Genomic DNA, 15,420 nt, shown 5'->3' on the forward strand with positions numbered 1-15,420 from the left:
TACTGCAGTATCAAATGCAGAGCACCTGAAGATCTAATCCAAAACCATGGACTACATGACAGACGAAGTCCAGCTTTTTGCTCTGATGCAATGAGCAGAGGTCGTTATGATAATTTTCAGCAGTGCTGTCTCTGTGCTATGATGAACTCTAAATCCTGACTGAAAATCCTCAAATAAACTATTGCTCTGTAGAAAGTCACACAGCTGTTTAGCAACTGCTTTCTCCAGGATCTTAGAGAGAAATGGAAGGTTAGATAGGTCTATAGTTGGCTAAAACATCTGGATCAAGTTTGGGCTTTTTCAGAAGAGGTTTGGTGGAACGCCAACTCCTCTCAAGTTTCCGCGATATTTGCTTTAATTAGCGAGTTTCAGTATTATACCATGGAGCTAACTGTCTTTGTTTTATTATTTTCTTTTTTAGAGGGGCTACAGAGTCGAGTGTCATTCGCAACGAGCCTGCAGCACTATCAACAAGATGATCGATTTGGGAGGGACTGAAATTAGCATAGGAGTCCTCCGTTACGTTGTGACTTGATAATGAATTTAGAGCTGATGGAATTGCATCCTTAAATTTAGCTACAGCACTATCAGACAGACATCTTGTATAGAAATTTTGCCCAATGGCGTGTAGTTCAGCAATACAAACTCAAAAGTTATCAAACAGTGGTCAGATAAAGAGAGATTCTGTGGGAACACTATTAAATGTTCAATTTCAACACCGTATACCAAAACAAGGTCGAGGGTGTGGTTAAAACAGTGAGTCGGTTCATGAACACTCTGAGAGAAGCCAATGGAATCTAACAGAGAGATAAACGCAGTACTGAGGCTGTCATTCTCAACGTCCACATGAATATTAAAATCCCCTACAATAATAACTTTGTCCGTTTTAAGGACTAAAGTTGACAAAAACTCTGCAAATTCAGATAAGAATTCAGAGTACGGACCAGGTGCTCGGTACACTATAACAAAAAGAATTGGTTGCAGTGATTTCCAACTTGGGTGTGAAAGACTAAGACCAAGGCTTTCAAATGAGTTATAATTTAATTTAGGTTTAGAGCTGATTAGTAGGCTAGAGTCGAAGATGGCTGCAACTCCACCTCCTCGGCCTGTGCCTCGAGGAATGTGAGCATTAATATGACTGGGAGGGGTGGATTCATTTAGGCTAACATATTCTCCATCACCCAGCCAGGTTTCAGTAAGACAAAATAAATCGATATCATAATCTGATATTAGTTCATTTACTAGTACACCTTTAGAAGAGAGAGATCTGATGTTTAAGTTTCCACATTTAACTCTCCTATTCGTTTGCACTATTGCTCTTGTGGTTTTAATTTTTATGAGGTTTTTATGCACAGCTCCTCTTCTGTTTACCTTTGATTTAAATCATTTCGATGGTCGGGGGACAGACACCGTCACTATAGGATTTTCACAAATTAATGGAGGAGCAGAGAAGTGTGTTAGACTGTGACTCTGCCTCCTGCGCTCAACTCTGGGTTGTCATGCCAGTATTAATGAGAAATGGATATGTTGTTGTCAGAGGGGGTATAGCTCAGTGGTAGAGCATTTGACTGCAGATCAAGAGGTCCCCAGTTCAACTCTGGGTGCCCCCTACCTGTGCTAACATCGCAGATGCCTGTCTAAAATGGTCATATGTACTTGCTGAAGTAACCCATTGAACATGCAAACACACTGGCCAGTTTTCACATTTGTATCAGTGGTGATGCTAAGCAGTAAATTGTCCGTGTTTAAACACACGCATGTGCTCTCTTGCTTTATATACAAAACATTTATAAACATTTTTGTCCAGACTATCAATGAGCAATGGCTAAAGTTGTCAGAGGGGGTAGCTCAGTGGTAGAGCATTTGACTGCAGTTCAAGAGGTCCCCAGTTCAAATCTGGGTGCCCCCTACCTGTCAGAACATCACAGGTGCCTGTTTAAAATGGTCATATGTACTTTCTGAAGTAACCCAGTGAATATGCAAACAAACTGGCTAATTTCCACCTTCCAATTACTGATGGTAATGACAATAAGCAATGAATTGTCCATCTTTAGACACACCACTATGTAAGTGCATGTGCTCTCTTATTTTATATACAAAATATTTATAAACATTTTTATCCACACTATTCAATTCAATTCAATTTTATTTATATAGCGCCAAATCACAGCAACAGTTATCTCACAGCGCTTTTCATAAAAGAGCAGGTCTAGACCGTACTCTGTGATGTTATTTACAGAAGCCCAACAATTCCCACCAAGAGCAAGCACTAGGCGACAGAGGCAAGGAAAAGCTTCCTTTTAAGAGGCAGAAACCTCCAGCAGAACCATGGCTCAGGGTGGGCGGCCATCTGCCTCGACCGGTTGGGGGTGAAGGAGAGAGATAGAGAGAGAGAGAGGAAGAGGGATTGGAGGGACAGCGAGGAAGAGAGAGAGAGGGGGGGGGGGGGGGGGAGGCAGCCTACACAATATACACACAGAGGTACAGACAGTAAAGGTAATGTTACTATATGTGTGTGGCTTGCTTGGGATACATACTATAGACTAAATGAAAAGTGGTACTGATATTTATAGTAGTGTTAATGATAATAATCGTAATGTTAATGATTATAATAACAATAATAACAATAAGACTAGTAACAATAATTGTAGCAGAGGGTGTCGAGCAGGAACACGGGGGCAGCAGGTGACTCGCAACCACAGATCCAGACTACACAGCTCCAGAGCCAGAAACACCTGCAGGAAGTGATAGGAGGAGAGAGGAGAGGGACAAGAAAGCACTAGACTACCGGAAAGGGGAGTAGTTGAGTTAGTAACATGCACTAATGGGACGAGGTTGCGTAGAGAGGGAGAGGAATTAGAGGAGAGAGGACCTCAGTGCATCATGGGAAGTCCCCTGGCAATCTAGGCCTATAGCAGCATAACTAAGGGATGGTTCAGGACTCACCTGAGCCAGCCCTAACTATAAGCTTTATCAAAGAGGAAAGTCTTAAGCCAACTCTTAAATGTGGCGATGGTGTCTGCCTCCTGAACCCAAACTGGAACCTGGTTCCACAGGAGAGGAGCTTGATGGCTGAACGCTCTGGCTCCCATTCTACTTTTGGGGACTCTAGGAACCACAAGTAACCCTGCATCTGGGAGCGCAGTGCTCTGGTGGGGTAGTAAGGTACTATGATCTCTTTAAGATAAGATGGTGCCTGACCATTAAGAGCTTTCTATGTGAGAAGAATGATTTTAAATTCTATTCTGGATTTTACTGGAAGCCAATGCAGAGAAGCTAAGACAGGAGAAATGTGATCTCTTTTCCTGGTTCCTGTCAGAACACGTACTGCAGCATTCTGGATCAGCTGAAGAGTCTTAATGGACTTTTACGAGCAGCCTGATAATAGGGAATTGCAGTAATCCAGCCTAGAAGTAACAAATGCATGGACTAGTTTTTCTGCATCATTTTTAGACAGTATGTTCCTGATTTTCGCAATATTACGTCGGTGACAAAAAGGCGGCCCTTGAAATTTGCTCAATGTGAGACTTAAACGACATGTCCTGATCAAAGATAACTCCAAGATTCCTCACAGTGGTGCTGGAGGCCAGGGCAATGCCATCAATGGAAACTATATCTTTAGATAATGCATCACGGAGGTGCTTGGGCCCCAGAACAATAACTTCAGTTTTATCTGAGTTTAACATTAGAAAATTACAGGTCATCCAGGTTTTAATATCCTGAAGGCACATTTGAAGTATAGCTAACTGATTAGTTTCATCTGGCTTGATCGATAGATATAACTGAGTATCATCTGCATAACAATGAAAGTTTATGGAATATTTCCTGATAATATTGCCTAAAGGAAGCATATATAAAGTGAACCGGATTGGTCCGAGGACAGATCCTTGAGGAACTCCATGACTAACTTTGGCGTGCATGGAGGAGTCATTGTTAACATGTACAAACTGAATCGATCTGATAAATAGGACTTAAACCAGCTTAGAGCGGTTCCTTTAATGCCAATGAAATGTTCCAGTCTCTGCAATAGGATCTGATGGTCAATGGTATCAAATGCAGCACTAAGATCTAATAAAACCAGTACAGAGACAAGTCCTTTGTCTGATGCAATGAGGAGGTCGTTAGTAATTTTCAGCAGTGCTGTCTCTGTGCTATGATGAACTCTAAATCCTGACTGAAAATCCTCAAATAAACTATTGCTCTGTAGAAAGTCACACAGCTGTTTAGCAACTGCTTTCTCCAGGATCTTAGAGAGAAATGGAAGGTTAGATATAGGTCTATAGTTGGCTAAAACATCTGGATCAAGTTTGGGCTTTTTCAGAAGAGGTTTGGTGGAACGCCAACTCCTCTCAAGTTTCCGCGATATTTGCTTTAATTAGCGAGTTTCAGTATTATACCATGGAGCTAACTGTCTTTGTTTTATTATTTTCTTTTTTAGAGGGGCTACAGAGTCGAGTGTCATTCGCAACGAGCCTGCAGCACTATCAACAAGATGATCGATTTGGGAGGGACTGAAATTAGCATAGGAGTCCTCCGTTACGTTGTGACTTGATAATGAATTTAGAGCTGATGGAATTGCATCCTTAAATTTAGCTACAGCACTATCAGACAGACATCTTGTATAGAAATTTTGCCCAATGGCGTGTAGTTCAGCAATACAAACTCAAAAGTTATCAAACAGTGGTCAGATAAAGAGAGATTCTGTGGGAACACTATTAAATGTTCAATTTCAACACCGTATACCAAAACAAGGTCGAGGGTGTGGTTAAAACAGTGAGTCGGTTCATGAACACTCTGAGAGAAGCCAATGGAATCTAACAGAGAGATAAACGCAGTACTGAGGCTGTCATTCTCAACGTCCACATGAATATTAAAATCCCCTACAATAATAACTTTGTCCGTTTTAAGGACTAAAGTTGACAAAAACTCTGCAAATTCAGATAAGAATTCAGAGTACGGACCAGGTGCTCGGTACACTATAACAAAAAGAATTGGTTGCAGTGATTTCCAACTTGGGTGTGAAAGACTAAGACCAAGGCTTTCAAATGAGTTATAATTTAATTTAGGTTTAGAGCTGATTAGTAGGCTAGAGTCGAAGATGGCTGCAACTCCACCTCCTCGGCCTGTGCCTCGAGGAATGTGAGCATTAATATGACTGGGAGGGGTGGATTCATTTAGGCTAACATATTCTCCATCACCCAGCCAGGTTTCAGTAAGACAAAATAAATCGATATCATAATCTGATATTAGTTCATTTACTAGTACACCTTTAGAAGAGAGAGATCTGATGTTTAAGTTTCCACATTTAACTCTCCTATTCGTTTGCACTATTGCTCTTGTGGTTTTAATTTTTATGAGGTTTTTATGCACAGCTCCTCTTCTGTTTACCTTTGATTTAAATCATTTCGATGGTGGGGGACAGACACCGTCACTATAGGATTTTCACAAATTAATGGAGGAGCAGAGAAGTGTGTTAGACTGTGACTCTGCCTCCTGCGCTCAACTCTGGGTTGTCATGCCAGTATTAATGAGAAATGGATATGTTGTTGTCAGAGGGGGTATAGCTCAGTGGTAGAGCATTTGACTGCAGATCAAGAGGTCAAACTCTGGGTGCCCCCTACCTGTGCTAACATCGCAGATGCCTGTCTAAAATGGTCATATGTACTTGCTGAAGTAACCCATTGAACATGCAAACACACTGGCCAGTTTTCACATTTGTATCAGTGGTGATGCTAAGCAGTAAATTGTCCGTGTTTAAACACACGCATGTGCTCTCTTGCTTTATATACAAAACATTTATAAACATTTTTGTCCAGACTATCAATGAGCAATGGCTAAAGTTGTCAGAGGGGGTAGCTCAGTGGTAGAGCATTTGACTGCAGTTCAAGAGGTCCCCAGTTCAAATCTGGGTGCCCCCTACCTGTCAGAACATCACAGGTGCCTGTTTAAAATGGTCATATGTACTTTCTGAAGTAACCCAGTGAATATGCAAACAAACTGGCTAATTTCCACCTTCCAATTACTGATGGTAATGACAATAAGCAATGAATTGTCCATCTTTAGACACACCACTATGTAAGTGCATGTGCTCTCTTATTTTATATACAAAATATTTATAAACATTTTTATCCACACTATTCAATTCAATTCAATTTTATTTATATAGCGCCAAATCACAGCAACAGTTATCTCACAGCGCTTTTCATAAAAGAGCAGGTCTAGACCGTACTCTGTGATGTTATTTACAGAAGCCCAACAATTCCCACCAAGAGCAAGCACTAGGCGACAGAGGCAAGGAAAAGCTTCCTTTTAAGAGGCAGAAACCTCCAGCAGAACCATGGCTCAGGGTGGGCGGCCATCTGCCTCGACCGGTTGGGGGTGAAGGAGAGAGATAGAGAGAGAGAGAGGAAGAGGGATTGGAGGGACAGCGAGGAAGAGAGAGAGAGGGGGGGGGGGGGGGGAGGCAGCCTACACAATATACACACAGAGGTACAGACAGTAAAGGTAATGTTACTATATGTGTGTGGCTTGCTTGGGATACATACTATAGACTAAATGAAAAGTGGTACTGATATTTATAGTAGTGTTAATGATAATAATCGTAATGTTAATGATTATAATAACAATAATAACAATAAGACTAGTAACAATAATTGTAGCAGAGGGTGTCGAGCAGGAACACGGGGGCAGCAGGTGACTCGCAACCACAGATCCAGACTACACAGCTCCAGAGCCAGAAACACCTGCAGGAAGTGATAGGAGGAGAGAGGAGAGGGACAAGAAAGCACTAGACTACCGGAAAGGGGAGTAGTTGAGTTAGTAACATGCACTAATGGGACGAGGTTGCGTAGAGAGGGAGAGGAATTAGAGGAGAGAGGACCTCAGTGCATCATGGGAAGTCCCCTGGCAATCTAGGCCTATAGCAGCATAACTAAGGGATGGTTCAGGACTCACCTGAGCCAGCCCTAACTATAAGCTTTATCAAAGAGGAAAGTCTTAAGCCAACTCTTAAATGTGGCGATGGTGTCTGCCTCCTGAACCCAAACTGGAACCTGGTTCCACAGGAGAGGAGCTTGATGGCTGAACGCTCTGGCTCCCATTCTACTTTTGGGGACTCTAGGAACCACAAGTAACCCTGCATTCTGGGAGCGCAGTGCTCTGGTGGGGTAGTAAGGTACTATGATCTCTTTAAGATAAGATGGTGCCTGACCATTAAGAGCTTTCTATGTGAGAAGAATGATTTTAAATTCTATTCTGGATTTTACTGGAAGCCAATGCAGAGAAGCTAAGACAGGAGAAATGTGATCTCTTTTCCTGGTTCCTGTCAGAACACGTACTGCAGCATTCTGGATCAGCTGAAGAGTCTTAATGGACTTTTACGAGCAGCCTGATAATAGGGAATTGCAGTAATCCAGCCTAGAAGTAACAAATGCATGGACTAGTTTTTCTGCATCATTTTTAGACAGTATGTTCCTGATTTTCGCAATATTACGTCGGTGACAAAAAGGCGGCCCTTGAAATTTGCTCAATGTGAGACTTAAACGACATGTCCTGATCAAAGATAACTCCAAGATTCCTCACAGTGGTGCTGGAGGCCAGGGCAATGCCATCAATGGAAACTATATCTTTAGATAATGCATCACGGAGGTGCTTGGGCCCCAGAACAATAACTTCAGTTTTATCTGAGTTTAACATTAGAAAATTACAGGTCATCCAGGTTTTAATATCCTGAAGGCACATTTGAAGTATAGCTAACTGATTAGTTTCATCTGGCTTGATCGATAGATATAACTGAGTATCATCTGCATAACAATGAAAGTTTATGGAATATTTCCTGATAATATTGCCTAAAGGAAGCATATATAAAGTGAACCGGATTGGTCCGAGGACAGATCCTTGAGGAACTCCATGACTAACTTTGGCGTGCATGGAGGAGTCATTGTTAACATGTACAAACTGAAATCGATCTGATAAATAGGACTTAAACCAGCTTAGAGCGGTTCCTTTAATGCCAATGAAATGTTCCAGTCTCTGCAATAGGATCTGATGGTCAATGGTATCAAATGCAGCACTAAGATCTAATAAAACCAGTACAGAGACAAGTCCTTTGTCTGATGCAATGAGGAGGTCGTTAGTAATTTTCAGCAGTGCTGTCTCTGTGCTATGATGAACTCTAAATCCTGACTGAAAATCCTCAAATAAACTATTGCTCTGTAGAAAGTCACACAGCTGTTTAGCAACTGCTTTCTCCAGGATCTTAGAGAGAAATGGAAGGTTAGATATAGGTCTATAGTTGGCTAAAACATCTGGATCAAGTTTGGGCTTTTTCAGAAGAGGTTTGGTGGAACGCCAACTCCTCTCAAGTTTCCGCGATATTTGCTTTAATTAGCGAGTTTCAGTATTATACCATGGAGCTAACTGTCTTTGTTTTATTATTTTCTTTTTTAGAGGGGCTACAGAGTCGAGTGTCATTCGCAACGAGCCTGCAGCACTATCAACAAGATGATCGATTTGGGAGGGACTGAAATTAGCATAGGAGTCCTCCGTTACGTTGTGACTTGATAATGAATTTAGAGCTGATGGAATTGCATCCTTAAATTTAGCTACAGCACTATCAGACAGACATCTTGTATAGAAATTTTGCCCAATGGCGTGTAGTTCAGCAATACAAACTCAAAAGTTATCAAACAGTGGTCAGATAAAGAGAGATTCTGTGGGAACACTATTAAATGTTCAATTTCAACACCGTATACCAAAACAAGGTCGAGGGTGTGGTTAAAACAGTGAGTCGGTTCATGAACACTCTGAGAGAAGCCAATGGAATCTAACAGAGAGATAAACGCAGTACTGAGGCTGTCATTCTCAACGTCCACATGAATATTAAAATCCCCTACAATAATAACTTTGTCCGTTTTAAGGACTAAAGTTGACAAAAACTCTGCAAATTCAGATAAGAATTCAGAGTACGGACCAGGTGCTCGGTACACTATAACAAAAAGAATTGGTTGCAGTGATTTCCAACTTGGGTGTGAAAGACTAAGACCAAGGCTTTCAAATGAGTTATAATTTAATTTAGGTTTAGAGCTGATTAGTAGGCTAGAGTCGAAGATGGCTGCAACTCCACCTCCTCGGCCTGTGCCTCGAGGAATGTGAGCATTAATATGACTGGGAGGGGTGGATTCATTTAGGCTAACATATTCTCCATCACCCAGCCAGGTTTCAGTAAGACAAAATAAATCGATATCATAATCTGATATTAGTTCATTTACTAGTACACCTTTAGAAGAGAGAGATCTGATGTTTAAGTTTCCACATTTAACTCTCCTATTCGTTTGCACTATTGCTCTTGTGGTTTTAATTTTTATGAGGTTTTTATGCACAGCTCCTCTTCTGTTTACCTTTGATTTAAATCATTTCGATGGTCGGGGGACAGACACCGTCACTATAGGATTTTCACAAATTAATGGAGGAGCAGAGAAGTGTGTTAGACTGTGACTCTGCCTCCTGCGCTCAACTCTGGGTTGTCATGCCAGTATTAATGAGAAATGGATATGTTGTTGTCAGAGGGGGTATAGCTCAGTGGTAGAGCATTTGACTGCAGATCAAGAGGTCCCCAGTTCAACTCTGGGTGCCCCCTACCTGTGCTAACATCGCAGATGCCTGTCTAAAATGGTCATATGTACTTGCTGAAGTAACCCATTGAACATGCAAACACACTGGCCAGTTTTCACATTTGTATCAGTGGTGATGCTAAGCAGTAAATTGTCCGTGTTTAAACACACGCATGTGCTCTCTTGCTTTATATACAAAACATTTATAAACATTTTTGTCCAGACTATCAATGAGCAATGGATAAAGTTGTCAGAGGGGGTAGCTCAGTGGTAGAGCATTTGACTGCAGTTCAAGAGGTCCCCAGTTCAAATCTGGGTGCCCCCTACCTGTCAGAACATCGCAGGTGCCTGTTTAAAATGGTCATATGTACTTTCTGAAGTAACCCAGTGAATATGCAAACAAACTGGCTAATTTCCACCTTCCAATTACTGATGGTAATGACAATAAGCAATGAATTGTCCATCTTTAGACACACCACTATGTAAGTGCATGTGCTCTCTTATTTTATATACAAAATATTTATAAACATTTTTATCCACACTATTCAATTCAATTCAATTTTATTTATATAGCGCCAAATCACAGCAACAGTTATCTCACAGCGCTTTTCATAAAAGAGCAGGTCTAGACCGTACTCTGTGATGTTATTTACAGAAGCCCAACAGTTCCCACCAAGAGCAAGCACTAGGCGACAGAGGCAAGGAAAAGCTTCCTTTTAAGAGGCAGAAACCTCCAGCAGAACCATGGCTCAGGGTGGGCGGCCATCTGCCTCGACCGGTTGGGGGTGAAGGAGAGAGATAGAGAGAGAGAGAGGAAGAGGGATTGGAGGGACAGCGAGGAAGAGAGAGAGAGGGGGGGGGGGGGAGGCAGCCTACACAATATACACACAGAGGTACAGACAGTAAAGGTAATGTTACTATATGTGTGTGGCTTGCTTGGGATACATACTATAGACTAAATGAAAAGTGGTACTGATATTTATAGTAGTGTTAATGATAATAATCGTAATGTTAATGATTATAATAACAATAATAACAATAAGACTAGTAACAATAATTGTAGCAGAGGGTGTCGAGCAGGAACACGGGGGCAGCAGGTGACTCGCAACCACAGATCCAGACTACACAGCTCCAGAGCCAGAAACACCTGCAGGAAGTGATAGGAGGAGAGAGGAGAGGGACAAGAAAGCACTAGACTACCGGAAAGGGGAGTAGTTGAGTTAGTAACATGCACTAATGGGACGAGGTTGCGTAGAGAGGGAGAGGAATTAGAGGAGAGAGGACCTCAGTGCATCATGGGAAGTCCCCTGGCAATCTAGGCCTATAGCAGCATAACTAAGGGATGGTTCAGGACTCACCTGAGCCAGCCCTAACTATAAGCTTTATCAAAGAGGAAAGTCTTAAGCCAACTCTTAAATGTGGAGATGGTGTCTGCCTCCTGAACCCAAACTGGAACCTGGTTCCACAGGAGAGGAGCTTGATGGCTGAACGCTCTGGCTCCCATTCTACTTTTGGGGACTCTAGGAACCACAAGTAACCCTGCATTCTGGGAGCGCAGTGCTCTGGTGGGGTAGTAAGGTACTATGATCTCTTTAAGATAAGATGGTGCCTGACCATTAAGAGCTTTCTATGTGAGAAGAATGATTTTAAATTCTATTCTGGATTTTACTGGAAGCCAATGCAGAGAAGCTAAGACAGGAGAAATGTGATCTCTTTTCCTGGTTCCTGTCAGAACACGTACTGCAGCATTCTGGATCAGCTGAAGAGTCTTAACGGACTTTTACGAGCAGCCTGATAATAGGGAATTGCAGTAATCCAGCCTAGAAGTAACAAATGCATGGACTAGTTTTTCTGCATCATTTTTAGACAGTATGTTCCTGATTTTCGCAATATTACGTCGGTGACAAAAAGGCGGCCCTTGAAATTTGCTCAATGTGAGACTTAAACGACATGTCCTGATCAAAGATAACTCCAAGATTCCTCACAGTGGTGCTGGAGGCCAGGGCAATGCCATCAATGGAAACTATATCTTTAGATAATGCATCACGGAGGTGCTTGGGCCCCAGAACAATAACTTCAGTTTTATCTGAGTTTAACATTAGAAAATTACAGGTCATCCAGGTTTTAATATCCTGAAGGCACATTTGAAGTATAGCTAACTGATTAGTTTCATCTGGCTTGATCGATAGATATAACTGAGTATCATCTGCATAACAATGAAAGTTTATGGAATATTTCCTGATAATATTGCCTAAAGGAAGCATATATAAAGTGAACCGGATTGGTCCGAGGACAGATCCTTGAGGAATTCCATGACTAACTTTGGCGTGCATGGAGGAGTCATTGTTAACATGTACAAACTGAAATCGATCTGATAAATAGGACTTAAACCAGCTTAGAGCGGTTCCATTAATGCCAATGAAATGTTCCAGTCTCTGCAATAGGATCTGATGGTCAATGGTATCAAATGCAGCACTAAGATCTAATAAAACCAGTACAGAGACAAGTCCTTTGTCTGATGCAATGAGCTATGCAGAAACACCTGCAGGAAGTGATAGGAGGAGAGAGGAGAGGGACAAGAAAGCACTAGACTACCGGAAAGGGGAGTAGTTGAGTTAGTAACATGCACTAATGGGACGAGGTTGCGTAGAGAGGGAGAGGAATTAGAGGAGAGAGGACCTCAGTGCATCATGGGAAGTCCCCTGGCAATCTAGGCCTATAGCAGCATAACTAAGGGATGGTTCAGGACTCACCTGAGCCAGCCCTAACTATAAGCTTTATCAAAGAGGAAAGTCTTAAGCCAACTCTTAAATGTGGAGATGGTGTCTGCCTCCTGAACCCAAACTGGAACCTGGTTCCACAGGAGAGGAGCTTGATGGCTGAACGCTCTGGCTCCCATTCTACTTTTGGGGACTCTAGGAACCACAAGTAACCCTGCATTCTGGGAGCGCAGTGCTCTGGTGGGGTAGTAAGGTACTATGATCTCTTTAAGATAAGATGGTGCCTGACCATTAAGAGCTTTCTATGTGAGAAGAATGATTTTAAATTCTATTCTGGATTTTACTGGAAGCCAATGCAGAGAAGCTAAGACAGGAGAAATGTGATCTCTTTTCCTGGTTCCTGTCAGAACACGTACTGCAGCATTCTGGATCAGCTGAAGAGTCTTAATGGACTTTTACGAGCAGCCTGATAATAGGGAATTGCAGTAATCCAGCCTAGAAGTAACAAATGCATGGACTAGTTTTTCTGCATCATTTTTAGACAGTATGTTCCTGATTTTCGCAATATTACGTCGGTGACAAAAAGGCGGCCCTTGAAATTTGCTCAATGTGAGACTTAAACGACATGTCCTGATCAAAGATAACTCCAAGATTCCTCACAGTGGTGCTGGAGGCCAGGGCAATGCCATCAATGGAAACTATATCTTTAGATAATGCATCACGGAGGTGCTTGGGCCCCAGAACAATAACTTCAGTTTTATCTGAGTTTAACATTAGAAAATTACAGGTCATCCAGGTTTTAATATCCTGAAGGCACATTTGAAGTATAGCTAACTGATTAGTTTCATCTGGCTTGATCGATAGATATAACTGAGTATCATCTGCATAACAATGAAAGTTTATGGAATATTTCCTGATAATATTGCCTAAAGGAAGCATATATAAAGTGAACCGGATTGGTCCGAGGACAGATCCTTGAGGAACTCCATGACTAACTTTGGCGTGCATGGAGGAGTCATTGTTAACATGTACAAACTGAATCGATCTGATAAATAGGACTTAAACCAGCTTAGAGCGGTTCCTTTAATGCCAATGAAATGTTCCAGTCTCTGCAATAGGATCTGATGGTCAATGGTATCAAATGCAGCACTAAGATCTAATAAAACCAGTACAGAGACAAGTCCTTTGTCTGATGCAATGAGGAGGTCGTTAGTAATTTTCAGCAGTGCTGTCTCTGTGCTATGATGAACTCTAAATCCTGACTGAAAATCCTCAAATAAACTATTGCTCTGTAGAAAGTCACACAGCTGTTTAGCAACTGCTTTCTCCAGGATCTTAGAGAGAAATGGAAGGTTAGATATAGGTCTATAGTTGGCTAAAACATCTGGATCAAGTTTGGGCTTTTTCAGAAGAGGTTTGGTGGAACGCCAACTCCTCTCAAGTTTCCGCGATATTTGCTTTAATTAGCGAGTTTCAGTATTATACCATGGAGCTAACTGTCTTTGTTTTATTATTTTCTTTTTTAGAGGGGCTACAGAGTCGAGTGTCATTCGCAACGAGCCTGCAGCACTATCAACAAGATGATCGATTTGGGAGGGACTGAAATTAGCATAGGAGTCCTCCGTTACGTTGTGACTTGATAATGAATTTAGAGCTGATGGAATTGCATCCTTAAATTTAGCTACAGCACTATCAGACAGACATCTTGTATAGAAATTTTGCCCAATGGCGTGTAGTTCAGCAATACAAACTCAAAAGTTATCAAACAGTGGTCAGATAAAGAGAGATTCTGTGGGAACACTATTAAATGTTCAATTTCAACACCGTATACCAAAACAAGGTCGAGGGTGTGGTTAAAACAGTGAGTCGGTTCATGAACACTCTGAGAGAAGCCAATGGAATCTAACAGAGAGATAAACGCAGTACTGAGGCTGTCATTCTCAACGTCCACATGAATATTAAAATCCCCTACAATAATAACTTTGTCCGTTTTAAGGACTAAAGTTGACAAAAACTCTGCAAATTCAGATAAGAATTCAGAGTACGGACCAGGTGCTCGGTACACTATAACAAAAAGAATTGGTTGCAGTGATTTCCAACTTGGGTGTGAAAGACTAAGACAAGGCTTTCAAATGAGTTATAATTTAATTTAGGTTTAGAGCTGATTAGTAGGCTAGAGTCGAAGATGGCTGCAACTCCACCTCCTCGGCCTGTGCCTCGAGGAATGTGAGCATTAATATGACTGGGAGGGGTGGATTCATTTAGGCTAACATATTCTCCATCACCCAGCCAGGTTTCAGTAAGACAAAATAAATCGATATCATAATCTGATATTAGTTCATTTACTAGTACACCTTTAGAAGAGAGAGATCTGATGTTTAAGTTTCCACATTTAACTCTCCTATTCGTTTGCACTATTGCTCTTGTGGTTTTAATTTTTATGAGGTTTTTATGCACAGCTCCTCTTCTGTTTACCTTTGATTTAAATCATTTCGATGGTCGGGGGACAGACACCGTCACTATAGGATTTTCACAAATTAATGGAGGAGCAGAGAAGTGTGTTAGACTGTGACTCTGCCTCCTGCGCTCAACTCTGGGTTGTCATGCCAGTATTAATGAGAAATGGATATGTTGTTGTCAGAGGGGGTATAGCTCAGTGGTAGAGCATTTGACTGCAGATCAAGAGGTCCCCAGTTCAACTCTGGGTGCCCCCTACCTGTGCTAACATCGCAGATGCCTGTCTAAAATGGTCATATATACTTGCTGAAGTAACCCATTGAACATGCAAACACACTGGCCAGTTTTCACATTTGTATCAGTGGTGATGCTAAGCAGTAAATTGTCCGTGTTTAAACACACGCATGTGCTCTCTTGCTTTATATACAAAACATTTATAAACATTTTTGTCCAGACTATCAATGAGCAATGGATAAAGTTGTCAGAGGGGGTAGAGCATTTGACTGCAGTTCAAGAGGTCCCCAGTTCAAATCTGGGTGCCCCCTACCTGTCAGAACATCGCAGGTGCCTGTTTAAAATGGTCATATGTACTTTCTGAAGTAACCCAGTGAATATGCAAACAAACTGGCTAA

The 15,420-nt window shown here is 41.6% G+C and overlaps 6 non-coding genes across 6 annotated transcripts; all 6 read left to right on the plus strand.

Annotated features, from left to right (window-relative positions):
• The first annotated feature begins 1,538 nt into the window (after positions 1-1,538).
• On the plus strand, positions 1,539-1,610 carry trnac-gca. The gene has a single exon. It is a non-coding gene; the product is annotated as a tRNA-Cys (tRNA).
• Positions 1,611-1,837: 227 nt separating this feature from the next.
• Positions 1,838-1,917, plus strand: trnac-gca. Its single transcript has one exon. It is a non-coding gene; the product is annotated as a tRNA-Cys (tRNA).
• A 3,929-nt stretch (positions 1,918-5,846) lies between these two features.
• Positions 5,847-5,926, plus strand: trnac-gca. Its single transcript has one exon. It is a non-coding gene; the product is annotated as a tRNA-Cys (tRNA).
• A 3,639-nt stretch (positions 5,927-9,565) lies between these two features.
• Positions 9,566-9,637, plus strand: trnac-gca. Its single transcript has one exon. It is a non-coding gene; the product is annotated as a tRNA-Cys (tRNA).
• A 227-nt stretch (positions 9,638-9,864) lies between these two features.
• trnac-gca lies at positions 9,865-9,944 on the plus strand. Its single transcript has one exon. It is a non-coding gene; the product is annotated as a tRNA-Cys (tRNA).
• Positions 9,945-14,973: 5,029 nt separating this feature from the next.
• Positions 14,974-15,045, plus strand: trnac-gca. Its single transcript has one exon. It is a non-coding gene; the product is annotated as a tRNA-Cys (tRNA).
• The last annotated feature ends 375 nt before the right edge of the window (positions 15,046-15,420 follow it).

This window comes from Micropterus salmoides, unplaced genomic scaffold (assembly GCF_014851395.1).
Source record: "Micropterus salmoides isolate LMB-PRFRI ecotype aquatic unplaced genomic scaffold, ASM1485139v1 Ms_hic_scaffold_122, whole genome shotgun sequence".
NCBI lineage: Eukaryota > Metazoa > Chordata > Actinopteri > Centrarchiformes > Centrarchidae > Micropterus > Micropterus salmoides.